This window comes from Notamacropus eugenii, chromosome 1, assembly GCF_028372415.1.
Source record: "Notamacropus eugenii isolate mMacEug1 chromosome 1, mMacEug1.pri_v2, whole genome shotgun sequence".
Lineage (NCBI taxonomy): Eukaryota > Metazoa > Chordata > Mammalia > Diprotodontia > Macropodidae > Notamacropus > Notamacropus eugenii.
This window is the reverse complement of record NC_092872.1, coordinates 558,647,892-558,665,165: the sequence shown is the minus strand read 5'-3', so window position 1 is coordinate 558,665,165 and position 17,274 is coordinate 558,647,892. Positions and strand designations below refer to the sequence as shown.

At 41.4% G+C, this 17,274-nt stretch overlaps 1 long non-coding RNA gene across 1 annotated transcript in view; it reads right to left on the bottom strand.

Moving 5' to 3' along the window:
• The window catches only part of LOC140520404 (uncharacterized), a 101,802-nt gene extending 99,179 nt beyond the window's left edge, over positions 1-2,623 (bottom strand). The window contains exon 1 of the long non-coding RNA XR_011972490.1: positions 2,305-2,623. This is a non-coding gene — a long non-coding RNA (uncharacterized lncRNA). The remainder of the gene's footprint in view (positions 1-2,304) is intronic.
• Between the last annotated feature and the right edge of the window lie 14,651 nt (positions 2,624-17,274).

The window sequence follows — 17,274 nt, the reverse complement described above, 5'->3', positions numbered from 1 at the left end:
CTGAGAAGTCTTAAAGAACCTAACCTTTTTGTGTGTCATAGACCCCTTTGTCAGTCTGATGAAGACTATGAGCCTCTTCTCAGAATAATAACTTAAAATGCATAAAATTTTTAGAATAGGATTACAAGATTTACAAAAAAATTAAAAACAAATTCATGAATCTTATCTTGGGGGTCTTTTGTGAATATGTAGATATTCTTGGACACAGAAGAACTTTTCTAATGTTCCAGTCTCATCAATGTAAATATTCCCTCTAGTGACCTAGAATACATCTTCCCATCCTTTTGGCCATGTCCTCCCATCAGTTTTCCACAGAGGTCCAATAAACACAATAGAGGACCTTCCTCACATTTTCTTGACATTATAAGGATATCAATGGGGCACTCAGAGTATCTGCTAGTTATCCCTTACTCTCCATGTGACCAACCCCTCTTCTTCTCAGATAGGAAGAACATCTTACAGAAAACAAATAAATGATTTAACTTTGGCAATATAAGTCTAAACAGGATCCTAATGAGTTTGATAATTGTTTTATGCTACTGGCCCATAACCTGTACACTGATATGTAGGACAGTCTCACCACCTGAAGAAGACCATAACAGTTAGCATATATAGCGTTTACTATGTGCTGGGAACTGTGCTAAGTGCTTTAAGTTATCTCATTTGATCCTCATAAAAACCCTGAGAGGTAAGTGCTATCGTTATTCTCATTTTACAGACAAGAAAACTGAGACAGAGGTTAAATAATTTGCCCAGGGTCATACAACTAGTATGTGTCTGAGACTAGATTTGAACTCAGGTCTTCCTGATCCTAGGCCTAGTGCTATGTTCTGTATCACCTGGAAGCTATATCCTAGATATCTATGTAAATGGGGGGGAGGGGTTGAATAAAGCATTATTAATAAAGATTGAGACTTAGAAGGATCAGAAGACTTCTAGCCCAGTTAGTGCAAACTTGCTTTTGCACAAGCAAGAAACTTCAAAAAGGAGAGACAATGCAGCTAAATGTAATTGCTTATGGAAGCAAAACTTCAGCTTTATCCCATTTCATGTCCTTTCTGAGGGCAAGCTACTTTTTATTTGCTGAAATCTTGAGGCAACATGCTGAGTGCAGCAATCTGTGAACAGGTGTTTGTATAAGATTTAGGAAAGAGGTGCTCTGGGATGACTGGAGGAGGCCCTCTGGTCATTAAGGTAATTCATAAAAATGGGGTATGAAGCAGACACAACCAATTGAATTCCTATCTACCAAGCCAAGCTTCAACACCTTCAATAAATGCAATACAACCAACATTTATTAAACATCTACCTTGTGCAAAACCCTAGGCACTGGAGATAGAAGCACATAAATGAAACAGACCCTCCCCTCAAGGAGCTCACCTTTTACTTAGGGCTGCAAAATGCACAGAAATAAGTATGGGAAATTTCAGAGACAGAGAGCACTGTCAGCTAGGGAAATTAGGGTAGGCTCCCCAAAGGAAGTTGTACCTGAGCTGAACCTCAGATAAGGATTCTGAAAGGCAGAGATGAGAGGGTGGCTTGTGGGAATGTATGAGGGCAGGAGAACTAGTTTAGATCAGGAAAGAGTAGTTCGGAATGACTGAACCACTGAGTTTGGAAAGGGGAATAGTATGAACTAAGTTGAAAAGTGTTCATTGGACTGTGTAAGTAGAAAGAAGAAGACAGGTGCTTAAAAAAAAAAAAAGGCAGGGGAAGGGAGAATCAAGGATGACAGAGGTTTTGAACCTGGATGACTAGGAAACAGTGTTGTAACCTCAACCAAAATAGAAGGGTCATATCTCCTGGTTGGAGAATCCTCGTCTGGTGGTTAGAAGTGTCAGGATGAACAATGGTAGATATGTACTTCTATTTCTAGCTCAGCAATGACTTACTGGGTGACCTTGGGCAAAGTACTTAACCTCTTTGTTCTTCCAAAGTGGTTCTATCAATAATAATCAGAATGATAAGACTGTCCTGTCTCACAAGAATATTACAAGTATTAATTAATGAATGATGGTAAAGAACTTGAAAAAATATACAGATGCTACTAAGGTAAACCATATAGAATTAATTGATTTTTCCTTTGCTAGATTGTCATATAATTCTAGATGAAATAATTTGATTTGTATTTGGTGAAAATAATTTCTTAAGCTGTTTTGGTAAATAAAAATAAAACACCTTCCTACATTGCCTCCCCTAACAGTTTCCTCCCCCAAAAATAGATGACTTTTAAAAATTCTAAGGAGAGGCAAAGAGGAAGGATCTTACTGGAGAAATTCATGATCTTTTTCCTTTGTTGTATACCTTAGAAATGAAGATCCATTCCCACATACTGAAACAGAGAACATTCAAAAGCCAGAGGAAAACTTGGAGTAGATTTGCTGAGGGAGAATAGCCTTGACTGAACAGCAGGGATAAAGTCCAAACAGGATTGTCACCTCATAATCTGACTGGATGCAGACTCAGGGCTCTATGATCTCAGCCAAGTCCCTGCTCATTCACAGTCTCTGCTAAATGTAAGATTTTTGTATTCTTGCCTAGACTGTTTCCAATGCCCTGGCAGCTTGTAAAATTTCTATGAATGTTTTGAAAGGTGATCGATTCTTGAGACAGAAAACTGAGAGCTGAAACACAAAATTCAGGAGAAGAAAATTTTTAAAATAAAATAAAAGTTCCTGCACCTGTGCCTTAGAAATATCACCCAGTGGAGGATTTTCAGGTGGGCTAAACACCACAGCAGGCTATTCTCTTGAGAAGTACTGGTTGAGGTCAAATTGTGAAATAAATGAAAGATCGACAGCCCCCTTTTTTCTGTCCAGGTCCCCAGTTGCTGTAGGCTGGGCCTGAACCAGACTGATTCGATCTGGTTGGGAACTGGATCAAACTGAGACACTCATAGACAGTCTAAGAGATGACAAAAGGAGATTTTGTAAACCATGCAGTGCTACAGAAAAGTGAGCTGTTATTAAAAGCAATAAAACTAGTAACAGAAAGGGGTGAGCTAACAGAGGAAATCTGAAGCAATATAGCAAACTTTCAAGGAGGGATAAGGGAAGGGAGGAAAGTATTGGCTAGAGCTTCTTAAAAGATGCCATGAAGCCAAGTGTCTCTTCTGTATCTGAAACTGGACCTGCTAAGAATTGGGGGCAGGCAGAGAAAAACTTCCCACTGTTATCCCAAAGTTAAATGGCTGGAATGGCTTTCTCAGCTCCCTCCTTTCCTGGTTATCTAATATTTTATCTAGACAAAAATATACAGTTTCCCCAACCCTGCTATGTACTTAAAAAATCATTCTAGAAATTGTAAAAGAGTAGAATTTTTATTACATCTTTTAGTCCATAGGATTAAGAATTCCTTGATTAAGTGCAGGCAGATGTGGTGTCTATCAAATAAAAGCAAACAGCATTGCTTTCTTTTCTAATTAAGAGCATAAATCATTCCCTCCTTCAGCTGCCAGTCCAAAGCCTTCATTTCCCAGTGTTCTCAAGCCCTCTTGTTCAGCTGAGAGGGGGATGTTCATCAACCTCATAATTTTTTCTCAAAAACAATAAGTGCACTGACTAAGGGAAGAGTGGGAGGGTTGGGGAGGAGGTGGGGAGAGGAGTGAGGTTTTATTATGTGCGCTCTTGGTTAAGAGAAACAACCCAAATTTCAGCTCTCAAAAACAATGATACTTAGATCTTTCTTTTAATTACCCAGTCTCCATCTCCAAAAGATTCTCATGAGAAGAGAGGGTGATCATCGCATCTAGTATTCTTTTTCAGGTATGTGTTGAGCCAACAAGGTCCCTTCAAAGTGAAATTTTGTGAATTTTCTGGAAATACCTTCTGCTCTTCTGCAGAGGCAGCAGCCACTTAATGTTGCACCAATTTCCCTGACAGCTTCCAGGCAGGCACTGATTTTATACAGAACTCTTGGAATCTTTCTCCACCACAACAGGTCTTTCCATTATTCAGTTTTCTAGGGTTAGGGGAGCACCTATTTAGGCCCCTCTCATGATCTTCCCCTGTGTTCCCTCCCTCAATCAATCATCAAGAATTTATTAGGAGCCTACTATATGTTAGGCAGTGGAAATACAAATGTAAAAGTAACACAATTCCTACCTTCAAGGGATTTACATTCTTTTAGAGTTATGTTGTATATAACTGCAGACCAGTGGCCAGGGAAAGGATTATGTTTGGTCCAGGGACTCTAGACAATCAGAGGAATTGTGAGTGGAAACAAAGGGCAATATTTTGTCATGCACCTTCTGGTGGCAGTGACAGTATGGTTTATTATTCCCTGAGCAAAAGGCAGAGGAAGTAAGGAAAGAAAATATATACAGGGCATCCAGCTAGATGGCAAGGTATCTGCATTGGCTAGGCCCCGATGTCTTAGTGGATGACTAGATGGGATAAAGCATGGTCTGGGCCTGAGATGAGGAATAACTCACTAGCCAGTCTCTACTCTAGAGTGAGTTCCAAAGTTTAGTGGAATAAAACCTAAAAAAGGACAGCGACAGAGTTTTTCAAGCTCCATTGCTGGTATGGAAAGGAAAATAGCAGAAGGTCGTGTGACAAGGCCCATACCCTAGAGAATCTGATCATCATTCCTAAAGGGACTGTAGGGAAAGATGGGCCCCAGGACACAGGCTTCACAGGGATGGGACCTCAGAGGTTAATTGTGCGGGCGGTTGTATCACATAGCTGTCCAGGCCAGTGGAGGACCATACATCAAAGTGCAGGGACAATGTTCACCAAGGGAACGTTCACCATGGGAATGAAACGTACCCTTCTGAGAAAGAAGTGCCCCGTTAGATGCTGGGCTCTTGAGACAAAGCCTTATTTATCTCATGTTAGTTACAACTCTGAGCATAAATATGATCTCCAAGTGCCTCCTAGAAATACTTTACTATGATGTTGGTAAAAAGAATGCATGAGATTACCACTTGGCCTTGAACCTATCAGTGATTTAGGGGGATGTTTTTACTGCAAGCATGTGAAGACGTCCCCCCTGGGGAATGGGCAGAGGAAAACAATTTTGTCCAATGTCCATGAAGGCAGCTGAGCGCTTTGAGCCTGGTCAGACATGGAAGATGCCAAGGTCATCCACTGTACCCCAGGCCATCACCAGCTTCCTTGCCTTTTGTTCTGCCAGTGGACTTCAATGACTCTGGAAGAGAGGATGAGACTGATAACTTTGGTCAGATCTGCCTCACTGAAATCTAATTCATGAGCAAGTCAAGATATCATTGCTTGATAACATTGGTCCTCTTCAACAACAAATTATCATTCTTGTTTTGTTAGTGAGGGAAAAAACAAGTCATGAATGTGAATTCAAATTTCTAGCCTATTGGGTCTCCTGGGCAACAGCGGAAAGAGTATTGTCACTGGAGTCAAAGGATTTGGTTTCATATTCCTCCTTTGATACTTACTATAAATGTAACCTGAAGGAAGTCACCTAACTTCCCTGGGTCTCAGTTTCCTCATCTGTAAAATCAGGGTTGAGCTAGATAGCCACTGAAGGTTCGTCCAGCTCTAGGTCTACAAGCCTATATATGATCCATCTCAATGTTCTCATCTTTAAAATAAAAGAGAGACAAAATTCTGACTTTCTTCCTAAGGAGGAAAAGTTATTTTGAATCTGTTTCTTATTCTGTGGTCAGAAGACCTGACCAATGTTGGACTTATAGATCAAATGAGTTGTGCCATGCTTTTACTCTATGGGGTTATGATGTTTCAGGGACAAGATTCACCCATGATAGACATCCAGCTCCACATAATAATGAACGATGTTATAGCAGGCTTTGTTAAGCATTCTCAGTTCCCTGCTGATTGAAGATCAGCAGACCTTGGGAATGCCTCATTAAATTTTTCATTTCCCTATGACAGGGAAAGAAAATGGAGGCTGTAAGGCATCAGCCCCCCACAGCCCTTCGCAGGCAATATGGGGCCATGTTTGTTCCAATGATAAAAACTGCAAATGGAAAAGTAAAATCACCATCCGTCCTGCTCAGGAGCTGCAACCGAAAAATTAAACACATAAGGCTGATTTGGCTCTTTCTCCAAGCTGAAATAGCTGTTTGCAGCACAGATTGCAAAGTACAATGGTGTTAAAATAATGCCTGCATCTCCTCCTCAGCATGCATCAGAATCTGGAGGAGCTGCGTGTAAAAGTGGCCTGCCCTTCTAAAGCAAATACTGGGAATCAGAGCTGGATCTGGAGTCTCAGAACTTGGGTTCAAATACTGGCTCTACTACTTATTGATATGACCATAGACAAGTCTCTTAATCCCTCTTCATCTTGGTTTTTTCATCTGTAAAATGGAGTTGGGCTACTTGACCTCAAAGGAAACTTCCAGCTCAAAATCTATGATTCTATGTTCCTTGGATTGTGATCCCTCTCTCCACCCCACTCCCTGAAACCCAGGAGTCTGTACAGTCAGTTAGGGGCAATATCTGTGTTTAGATGTTATTCCCAGGGTGTATGCCACTGGTAAATTGCTAATAGAGAATGTTTTTGAAAGCTATAGTCATAGGGGAAACAGTACTGGTTTCTTTCCTCTGGGACTGAAATTAATTCAGGGCTGAATCCCAGGAACTATAACATTTGGATTAGACTGGCAGAATTTCCAAAGCCCTAGGGAAAACAGAGGAGAGTTTATCAAGGATAAGAATTTCAAGCAGTTGCCACTTTTGCTTCTTTCAGGATGCCCCTTAGGCTTGGAAGAATCTGACAGGTTTTCTGCATCATCCTTTGAAGTCTCTCCTTAATATAGCATGTTCTCCCATGCAGTCATTCAATTTCTTCCATCTCTTTATATGACTGAATTAATAAATCTATTGTTCAGCTCACTGGAGATGGGGGGGTTAAGCGGGGGTGGAGGTAGTTCAAGAGGGGTGAGACCAAAAGAAAATCATCTATGTGTTTCTTCCATGCTCCTTCACTGCCAGTTTGTACTGAGGTAAAGTCAACTTAAAATGAATATTGCAATGAAATGCTGAAATGGGAGGGATTAAGAGAATCATAGAATTTTAAAGCCTGAATGACCCTGAAAGATGTTTTTTTCCAACTCGCTCAATTTATTGATGAGGAAACTGAGACCAAGAAAGTAAGAGTAACTTGCTTCAAATCATGAGAGCTAGCACTAGAGCCCAGGGCTCCTGACCACAAGCCCAATGTTGTTTCTGCTACACTATGCTATAATATTCCATTTCAAGTATCTAACCCAAGGGGGGACAAGAATGTTTTTATGGTCTAATACTAGTTGGAATATTAGAGCATGTAATTGGGAAAGTAAAGGGAAAGACATTTAAATTTATTTCCCTAACATCAATAAGTGATGGAAATGCAACGAAAGATAATCCTGACCCTGAAGGAGCTCACAATCTAAGGGAGGAAGAGAACACATAAAAGGAAGCTGAAAAGCTGGGATTAGTGGAAGATAGCTAGAGAGAAGCTGGTGAAGTCCAGAGGAATGTAGCCAGTGGGAAATAAAGAGATAGCTGGACTGGGAAACCTATTTAAATGGAGGGCTCTCTGCTCTCCACCCTCCACCCTCTCCAATCAGAGGGCAGAAGGCACTGAAGAGGTGTGAATTCCAAGGTTGATTTTATAGGAGGATGAGGTTTCTGGAGAGCATGATGAAATCCAGAGGAGTGTAACCATGTAGGAAATGAAGAGATGGAAGGCTTGCGAACCTTCCTTAAATGGAGGACATGGGAGGAGCTCTCTTCTCTCCACACTCTACCCTCTTCAGTCCCCATGTGTAGAGACATTGAACCCTGAGGCAAACAGAGTGAATTCCCCTTAATATACTTAGGAGTGAGAAGCTGGGACCTCTAGTTGAAAAGGGCTAATGGGAAGTACTAACAGCTTCATGATTGGCCTTTTTGTGTGTCAGCAAGGGAAGGACCATAGAACTAATAACAGAGTGGAAAATAGGTTAAGTTGTCCACCTCTAGGGTGGGTGTTCTATGGGGAGGAGCCAAGATAGAGGAGTAGAAAGATACACATACGCTAGCTCCGAACCCACAGCCCATAAATTACCTGTAAAGAAGAACTCCCAACAAATTCTGGAGCAGCAGAAGCCACAGAACAACAGAGTAGAGGAGATTTCTGTTCCAGAGAGACCTGAAAAACCAATGCGAAAGGTCCATCGCGCCCCAGACCTGGAGCAGAGCCCAGCTCTGCCTTGGCTGTGTGGCACCAAGAGGAGCAGATCCCAGCAGGCTTCAGGGGTGGGATCTCCAGCAGCTGTGAGGGTCCCTCCACCCACAGGCCCCAAAGTTCAGTGAGAGAGTTTTTTTGGCTCACCAAGAGGGGAGCAGGGTGTCTCCATAACTCAGGCCCCCTCGGGAGGCAGCAGGGGAGGTGGCAGCAGACAAGGGCTCCCAAAGCAGGCAGGATCTTGGATCCATTGTTGAAGGTCTCTGCATAAACCCCCTGAGGGAACTGAGCCTGAGAGGCGGCCCTGCCCCCACCTGAGCACCTGAACTTAATCTCACACTAAATAGCAGCCCTGCCCCCACTGCAAGCCCTGAGGCTGGGAAGCAGAATTTGAATCTCAGACCCCAAGCACTGGCTGGGCAGATCTGGAGGCGTGGTGGGTGTGGAGAGGACACTCAGAAGTCAAGTCACTGGCTGGGAAAATGCCCAGAAAAGGGAAAAAAAATAAGACTATAGAAGGTTACTTTCTGGGTGAACAGATATTTCCTTCCTTCCTTTCTGATGAGGAAGAACAATGCTTACCATCAGGGAAAGACATAGAAATCAAGGCTTATGTATCCCAGCCCATCCAATGGGCTCAAGCCATGGAAGAGCTCAAAAAGGATTTTGAAAATCAAGTAAGAGAGGTGGAGGAAAAACTGGGAAGAGAAATGAGACAGATGCAAGAAAAGCATGAAAAGCAGGTCAACACCTTGCTAAAGGAGACCCAAAAAAATGCTGAAGAAAATAACACCTTGAAAAATAGGCTAACTTAATTGGCAAAAGAGGGTCAAAAAGTCAATGAGGAGAAGAATGCTTTCAAAAGCAGAATTAGCCAAATGGAAAAGGAGGTTCAAAAGCTCACTGAAGAAAATAGTTCTTTAAAAAATTAGGGTGGGTATTCTAAATCTAACAGAGCTTGTAACAGTAAGGACCCTGGCATACACAGGAGGGCCTTCTGTATGGGCTCTTAAATCTGTTTTTCTAAAAGGAAAGCAACTTTTGAGAGGTCAATAATCTACTTTAATCAAGTACATATATCATTCACTTAGTTCAGGTGGAAAAGTCAGCACCCTGAACTTCAAATACAAACAGAGAAATAAAGATCAAAAGACAAGCCTTCAAACTATCTGAACATAAGCAATACCTACATCACAGATCAACAAACAGATCCAACTGTCTGACCATTACATAGATACATTGTTACCAGACAGAAGCATCAACATCTGGGTTTTCGAAGTAGGGAGGGGCACTCCTTAGCAGCTACCCACAGCCACATCTGGTCAAACAATTCCAGTGAGTAAATCCTCAAAACAAAACCTCACCTCAGAATATACATACACTTTTCAGAGTCAGAGGGCATCACAACCCTTGAGAACCTCATTAGAAATTAACAAACAGTATAGGTCTTCCTACAAAACAAATCTTGCCTAATCAAGCTTCCCTTAACAGGCAGGCCCATTAATGGGTGGGGAAGATCTTAAACTTGCATTAACATAATTAACATTACAGAGCTATAACACTTTGCCAAAGAACCAGTACTAAAAGGAAAAAGATGAACATCTCCACAACAGCAGCAGCAGCAATGGAAAGTAAAACTTCAGCTACAGATGAAAAAACTGAGTCCCAGGGAAGTTAAGTGATTTGCCTGAGATAATAAATAGGGCGTAAAGATCAGAGATCAGATTTGATGCTGGCTTCTCTAACTGCAGAGGTAATGTTCTTAACAAGTGATTTCTTTACTAGAGAGGGCCCCAATCACAGAGGAGCTCTATATCTTTGTTAACTGTCTAGGGGTATAGGATGTGTTCAGGGAGGACGAGTACCTTTGATGTGATGGCTGCCAAGCACTTTTTGGGGCTCTTTCTACCTCTGGTGTCCACCTGTGGCTCCAAGAAGCTGCAGCATGAGCAGCAGTCACATCCCAGTAAACTGTTTTGGCAGACAGGCCAAACCAGGTTAAGGGTAACCAAGGGTTCTCAGATCCATTGATGAGTTAGTACCCCAACCATGTGAAGACTTCCTCTGATGGAATGGGTGATGAGAACAATTTGTTCCAAAGGCCATGAAGGCAGATGAGGCAGGCAATGTGGAGCGCTTAGAGCTTGGTTAGACACTGAAGATGCCAAAGTCATCCACTGTATCCTGAGCCATTGCCAGCCTTCTTGACTCTGTCCTGCCACTGGACTGTGATGACTCTGGAGGAGAAAGTGAGGCTGACAACTTTGTGCAACTCTGCCTCACTTAAATCCAATTTACACATGAATCAAAATACATCACCCATACTATTTTACTATTATGCCTCAAAGTCCTGTGGCAACAGGCAAGTGATGAAGCAGCAGGTGCGGATACACTGGGAGCTGTAATCACAGCCCTGTACATAGGCGGCCCAGGCCATAGGGTTGTATCTCATTGGAAGCAGTCATTAGGACTCGGCAGTCCCCTGGGTCTCTCACCAGCCTTTTAAGGATCATACTGCTCACCTCCTACTGTGAAGAAGGGGGCTAGAAAAGGTGCCCTAAATATTGTCGGCTTACCCAACCCTGGCCTGATTACCATGGCAGGCAGGGAATCCCACTATGTGGTCAAAACACACAAAAAATGTACAAAATGTACAAAAACATCTGCAAAGATGATTCCACTCACCATCAGCACATGGAATGTGCGCGTGCTAATAGACAACACAAAATCCAGTACACCTGAAAGAAGAATTGCTCTTGTTGTAAGAGAACTCAACAGGTATCACATCCAAACAGCAGTCCTAAGTGAAACAAGGTTGGCAAATGAAGACCAGCTTACTGAAGTTGGAACTGCATACACATTTTTCTGGAGTGTATGCAGTGAAAAGGAGTACCGTGAAGCTGGTGTGGGTTTTGCAATCAAAACTAATCTAATCAGTAAGCTGGTATACCTGCCAAAAGGAGTGAATGACTGGCTCATGACAATGTGATTGCCACTCGGAGGAAAATACCATGCCACCGTCATCAGTGCCTATGCTCCCACCATGACAAACCCTGAGGAAGTCAAAGAAAAATTTTATGAAGACCTAGAGACTTTTATCATCAATGTGCCAAAAGAGGACAAACTTATAATTCTGGGCAACTTTAATGCTAGAGTAGGCTCAGACTACCAGACTTGGCAGGGAGTCCTAGGGAGGAATGGAGTTGGAAACAGCAACAGCAATGGTCATTTACTGCTGAAGACTTGTGCACTGCATGACTTTCTGATCACCAACACTGTCTTTCATTTACCTAAACACAATAAAACTTCATGGATGCATGCTCACAGCAAACATTGGCATCTAATAGGCTATGTGATTGTAAGGAGAAGAAATAGACAAGATGTGAGAGTGATAAAGGCAATTTGTGGTGCAGAGTGCTAGACTGATCATAGACTTATCCTTCCCAAGCTAAATATTCTCATTCATCAAAAGCACCGCCTCCAAGGCAAAATGACCACCAGAAGAATTAATGTCATCAAATTAGAGCTCTTCTCAGAGTGTGAACAGTTTGTTGCTGACTTGGAGGGAAAGTTGAGCCAACACACAGTTGGCAACAGTGCAGCAGAAAAGGAGTGGGCAGCTTTCAGAGATTTGGTGTACAGCACTGCATTTGTTTGTCTGGGTCAGAACACTCACAAATACCAAGACAGGTTTGATGAAAATGATGGGGAAATTCAGAAGCTGATAAATGAAAAATGAGAACTCCACAGGATTTACCAGCAGGATAGTTCATCCACCTCTAAGAAAGCAGCATTTATTTCCATCAAAAGCAAAATACAAGCAAAGCTTAGAGAGATGTAGGATTCCTGGCTCAGTAAGAAGGCAGATGAAATTCAGTTTTATGCTGATAGTAACGATCCAAAGTGCTTTTATGATTCCCTGAAAGCTGTTTATGGACCAAAAACCAATGGTGCATCACAACTACTCAGTGCTGATGGAGCCACATTGATTAGTAATAAGGACATGATCCTAGAGAGATGGGCTGAACACTTCATGGTGTTCTCAACAGACCATCATCAATTAATGCTGAGGCCATTGACCATTTACCTCAGGTAAATCCCGAAGTCAATCTCTCCTTAGCTGAACTTCCAACTGAAGAAGAGGTTTTGAAGGCCATTAGGCTCCTTTCATGTGGCAAAGCACCTGGTGTTGATTCTGTTCCAGCTGAGATTTACAAAGTAGGGGGACCATTGCTAATACAAAAGCTGACTGAAATTTTCCAGGTTATATGGCAAGAGGAGGTTATCCCCCAGGAGTTCAAGGATGCCTCCATTGTCCATCTCTATAAAAATAAAGGGAATAGATTGTCCTGCAACAACCACAGGGGGATCTCTCTCTTAGTCATTGGTTGCAAAGTTCTTGCTAGAGTCCTCCTTAATAGGCTGATCCTTCACTTGGAAGATGGTCATATACCTGACAGCCAGTGTATCTTCAGAAAGGGCCAAGGAACAGTCAATATAGTGTTTGCTACCCAACAACTCCAGGAGAAATACCAGGAGCAGAACAGAAGTCTGTATACAACATTTGTAGATCTGACCAAGGCCTTTGACACTGTTAGTCATGAGGGCTTATGGAAAATTATGTCAAAATTTGGTTGCCCAGAGAAGTTCATCAATATTGTACATCAATTTCATGATGGCATGTGTGCCTGGATTCTAGATAATGAATAATGCTCTCATGCCTTCCCAGTCACCAGTGGAGTAAAACAGGGCTGTGTGCTTACTCCCATGCTTTTTAGCATGATCTTTTCAGTCATGTTGACAAATGCTTTCAATGAGGATGAACAAGGCATCAAGGTCAACTACCACACTGATGGTAAATTCTTCAGTTTGAAAAGGCTACATGCCAAAACCAAAGTGGAGGGAGTGTTCATGATTTTCTGTTTGCACATGATTGTGCACTCAGTGCAGCCTCTGAAGCTGAGATGCAACAAAGTATGGATCAATTCTTTGCTGCCTGTGCTAATTTAGGCGTAATTAACACCAAGAAAACACAAGTGCTCCATCAGCCACTAGCACACCATCCATATGTGGAACCATTGGTTACAACAAATGGAGAAGTTTTGAATGCTGTGGATAAGTTCACTTACCTTGCTAGTGTATTTTCCAGGGATCTACACACCGACAATGAGGTTGATGCACACATTGCCAGAACTAGCTCAGTGTTTAGGAGGCTCCAAAGAAAAGTTTGGGAGAGAAGAGGTATTAGACTGACTACCAAACTGAAGGTCCACAGAGCTGTTGTGCTGACCTCATTGTTGTATGCCTGTGAAACATGGACAGTCTACCAGCGTCACGCCAGAAAACTGAATTGCTTTCATTTGAACTGTCTTAGGAAGATTCTGAAGATCACCTGGCAGGATAAGGTACCAGACACTGAAGTCCTTGCTGGAGCTGAACTGCCAAGCATTCAAACTATGCTTCAAAGAGCGCAACTCCGATGGGCTGACCACATTGCTCGAATGCAAAATATATGCTTGCCAAAAAGACTATTTTATGGAGAACTCACATGGGGCAGGCAATCACATGGTGGCCAGAAGAAATGATACAAGGACACTCTCAAGGTCTCTCTCAAGTACTTTGGATTTGACTGTGCAACATGGGAGACACTGGCACACGACTGGTCAGCATGGCGTGCCCACATCAGAAAGGGTACTGTTGCCTTTGAGCAAAGCAGAATTGAGACAGCACAAAGTAAATGTAGGATGTACAAATTTGGGATATCCACCCCAAATATTCACACGGACTATCTGTGCCCAACAACCTGTGGTAGAGCATTCTCAGCTCGTATTGGTCTGATCAACCACAGACAGACACACTAAAATTTCACTTTATCATGATGATGTCATGGCCAAACTGAGAAAAGAGGGCATACAATGATCTCTTCAGTTCTTCTTTTTTGATTTTATCATTCATATTGTTGATATAAATTGTATGATTTGGCCTGATATCCATGTTTTGGATTAAATTTCACAGAAGCCTAGAAGGCTTCAGTTGTCTCTCCCAATGCTCACTCCCCACCAAAACACTGGAAGAGACAACCTGCTTTTCTAAAAGGAAAGCAGCTTTTGAGGGGTCAACAATCTACTTTAATCAAGCACATATATCATTCACTTAGTTCAGGGGAAAAAGTCAGCATCCTAAACTTCAGAGAAAATACAAGCAGATAAAGACCAACAAACAGGGCTTCCAACTGTCTGACTATAAGCAATACATACATCACAGATCAACAGACATATCCAAATGTCTGACCCTTACATACATACATAGTTACCAGAGAAAGAAGCACCAACATCTGGATTTTGGGGGGAGCTCCTGTGTGGCTACCCAGATTCTCATCTGGCCAAACAAATGCTTCCAATGAGTAAACCCCAAAGTAAAACCTCACCTCAGAGTATTTATACACTTTTCAGAGATGGAGGGCAGGACCCTCCGACCTGATGCCTCAATAAAAATTAACAAAAGGTATTGAGGTCTATTAATGGGTGGGGAAGATCTTTAACTCTTCTCCCCCCCCCCCACCATTAAAAATTAAAACAATTAGATACTAACAATTGGGAAATGTTTGAACAAAATGTGGTTTATGAATTATTGCCCCTTAAGTAAGGAAGAAGAGGGGAATTCAGCAGAACACAGGAAAATATACATGGGTGCAAAGCAAAGAAATAAGAACCAGGAGAGCAGTATACCCATCACTACAGTGAGGGAGACAAAAACTAAAGTTTTTAGGCAACTGAATTCAAATGAAATCCAATGATCAATTTTGATAATCAGAGAAGAGATGGGGAAACACTTCTCTCTCCTCAAAGGGAGCAGAAATGAATGGAGAATCATGTGAAGGGGTGTTGTTGGAAACCATCTTAGCTGGTTATTTACCATTCTTCATTCCTAGGGAGAGTTTGGGATGGAAGATACAATGAAAAATGACTTTGGGACAAAATACAAAAGATACCAATAAAACTTTTTTTAAAAATTTCAAACAAGGAACAAAAGGCAGTCCACTAAAATAAACTTGAGGCTTCTAGGTGGCTCAGTGGATAGAGCACCAAGTCTGGAGTCATGAAGACCTGAGTTCAAATCTGGCCTCAGACACTTACTACCTGTGTGACCCTGGACAATTCATTTAACACTATTTGCCTCAGTATCATCATCTGTAAAATGAGCTGGAGAAGGAAAAGACAAGCCACTCTAGTATTTTTGCCAAGAAAAGTCCAAATGGGGCCATGAAGAATCAGAACTCAACAAGAAACAATGAGTTTGAATCCTGCCTCAGACATTACCTTTGTGTGAATAGTCACTTAATCATCCTCTGCCTCAGTTTCCCCATGTATAAAATAGGGGATAATAATAGCACCTACCTCATAGGTGGTTGTGATGATCAAATGAGATAGCATATGAACAGCATTTTACATACCATAATTATCTAAATGCTAGCTAATATTATTGTTGCACAAATGTTTTATACTTTCGGGTTATAAAAGTGATCACAGATCAATATAAGTCCCTCTCAGGTTTTCTGGAAGAGTTTTATAGTAAGTTATCCCTTTTAAAAGCATGTCCAGTACCATTTATCCCTATCTTCTTCCATTTTGTTTTAAAATTTGCAGTCTGTAAGTTGCCTTGGGCTTTGAAAGTGCTTAAGTGACTTTTCCAGGGTTACACAGCCAGGAGGTATCAGGCATAATAGGCTCTTTCTGTTTTGGAGGCTAGTTCTCCCTCCCTGCTCTAATCTGCCTCTATAACTCTTTCTTTTGGGGAGCAATTTTCTAAAACTTTAAACTAAAGACATGTTATGGATCCATCTTGGCAGAGAAAGTTTCTTCCCTGGTTTCCCCCACCAGTGAAATCACTGGTCTAGTCTGAAAAAGAAAAAAAAAAAGAAATAAGACTCCAAAAAAACCTTTAGGTTGCCAAGGCATTTATAATAGATTTGACATTGTATAGTATTCTTTTAAAAAGTTAGTTCCCAATATATTCACATATAACCTAAAAGAATGTGTTTTCCTAGAAGAAAAGGTTGCCTTTTTTCTTTTTATAAAAAATTTTCAGACTTGGTCAGATTCTGCCCTTTGGAGCTTGTGGAATTACTTTACTGCACAGGTCACAATTCCTTTCTCAGTCTCGAAGACCCTTTTCTATTACTACTATTATTTTTATTAACACTTGAAAGTCTTTACCATTGGCAGATTTTTACACTTTAAATTCATCTGATAGCATGAGTGGCCAGCTCTGTAGAAACCCATTGATCATAGATCAAATACAAAACACCTTCATTTATGCCACCCCTGCTTCTTGGAACAGAAATATGACGGGTGGTAAATTCCTCTCTGTGATTAAGAAGGACCAACCTAGGAACACAGCTTGTGCCTAATTACAAAGATTAGGTCCTCTGAAGGGAGACATAGTGAAACTTTTGAAGTGATTACATTATCTCCTAGTTCCTCAGGAGGAACAGACAGTGAAAGGGAAAGGGAAAACCTCAATGGCCTCTTCACACTTGTAATTTACTGCCATTAGCCTCAATTGTGCCTGAGAGGGCTCAGGTCTGAGAGAGTGTGTACATCTATAAAGGCCCATCTTCCTAAATCAGTCCATTTGCAAATGGCTCTGATTATTCAAATAGGCCTTTCCTAAGTGTGTTATTCAAGAGAAAGGTTTTTTTTTAACTATACATTCATCTTTTTAAAATGAAAAACTTTGAGTTTTAAAAAATATTATTTTACTTTTCTTACTTTGTTGTTTTTTTTTTTAACTTTACTTTGTTACTGAAAAGCATTTGAATTGAGATTTTTTTAAATTTTTATTTTTATTGTCTTTTTTTTGTCTTGGTTTTCCTGTCTCACCCATGTTGGTGCTACTGATGAGCCCAGTTCCACTGTGATCTGACTGAAAACTTTGACCTTCTCCATTTTCAGCCTGGACTGACTTGTCCTTCCCTTCCCCTCATCATGTTAATGCTAAGCATAATGTGGATTCCCTATCAGTGACTAGCCTACTGAAGTACAGAACCCCTGAGCTCAAGAGAACCTCTATTCTTAGCCTCAGAAGCAGGGATTACAGGCTTGCTCCAGGATTACCACTGCATGC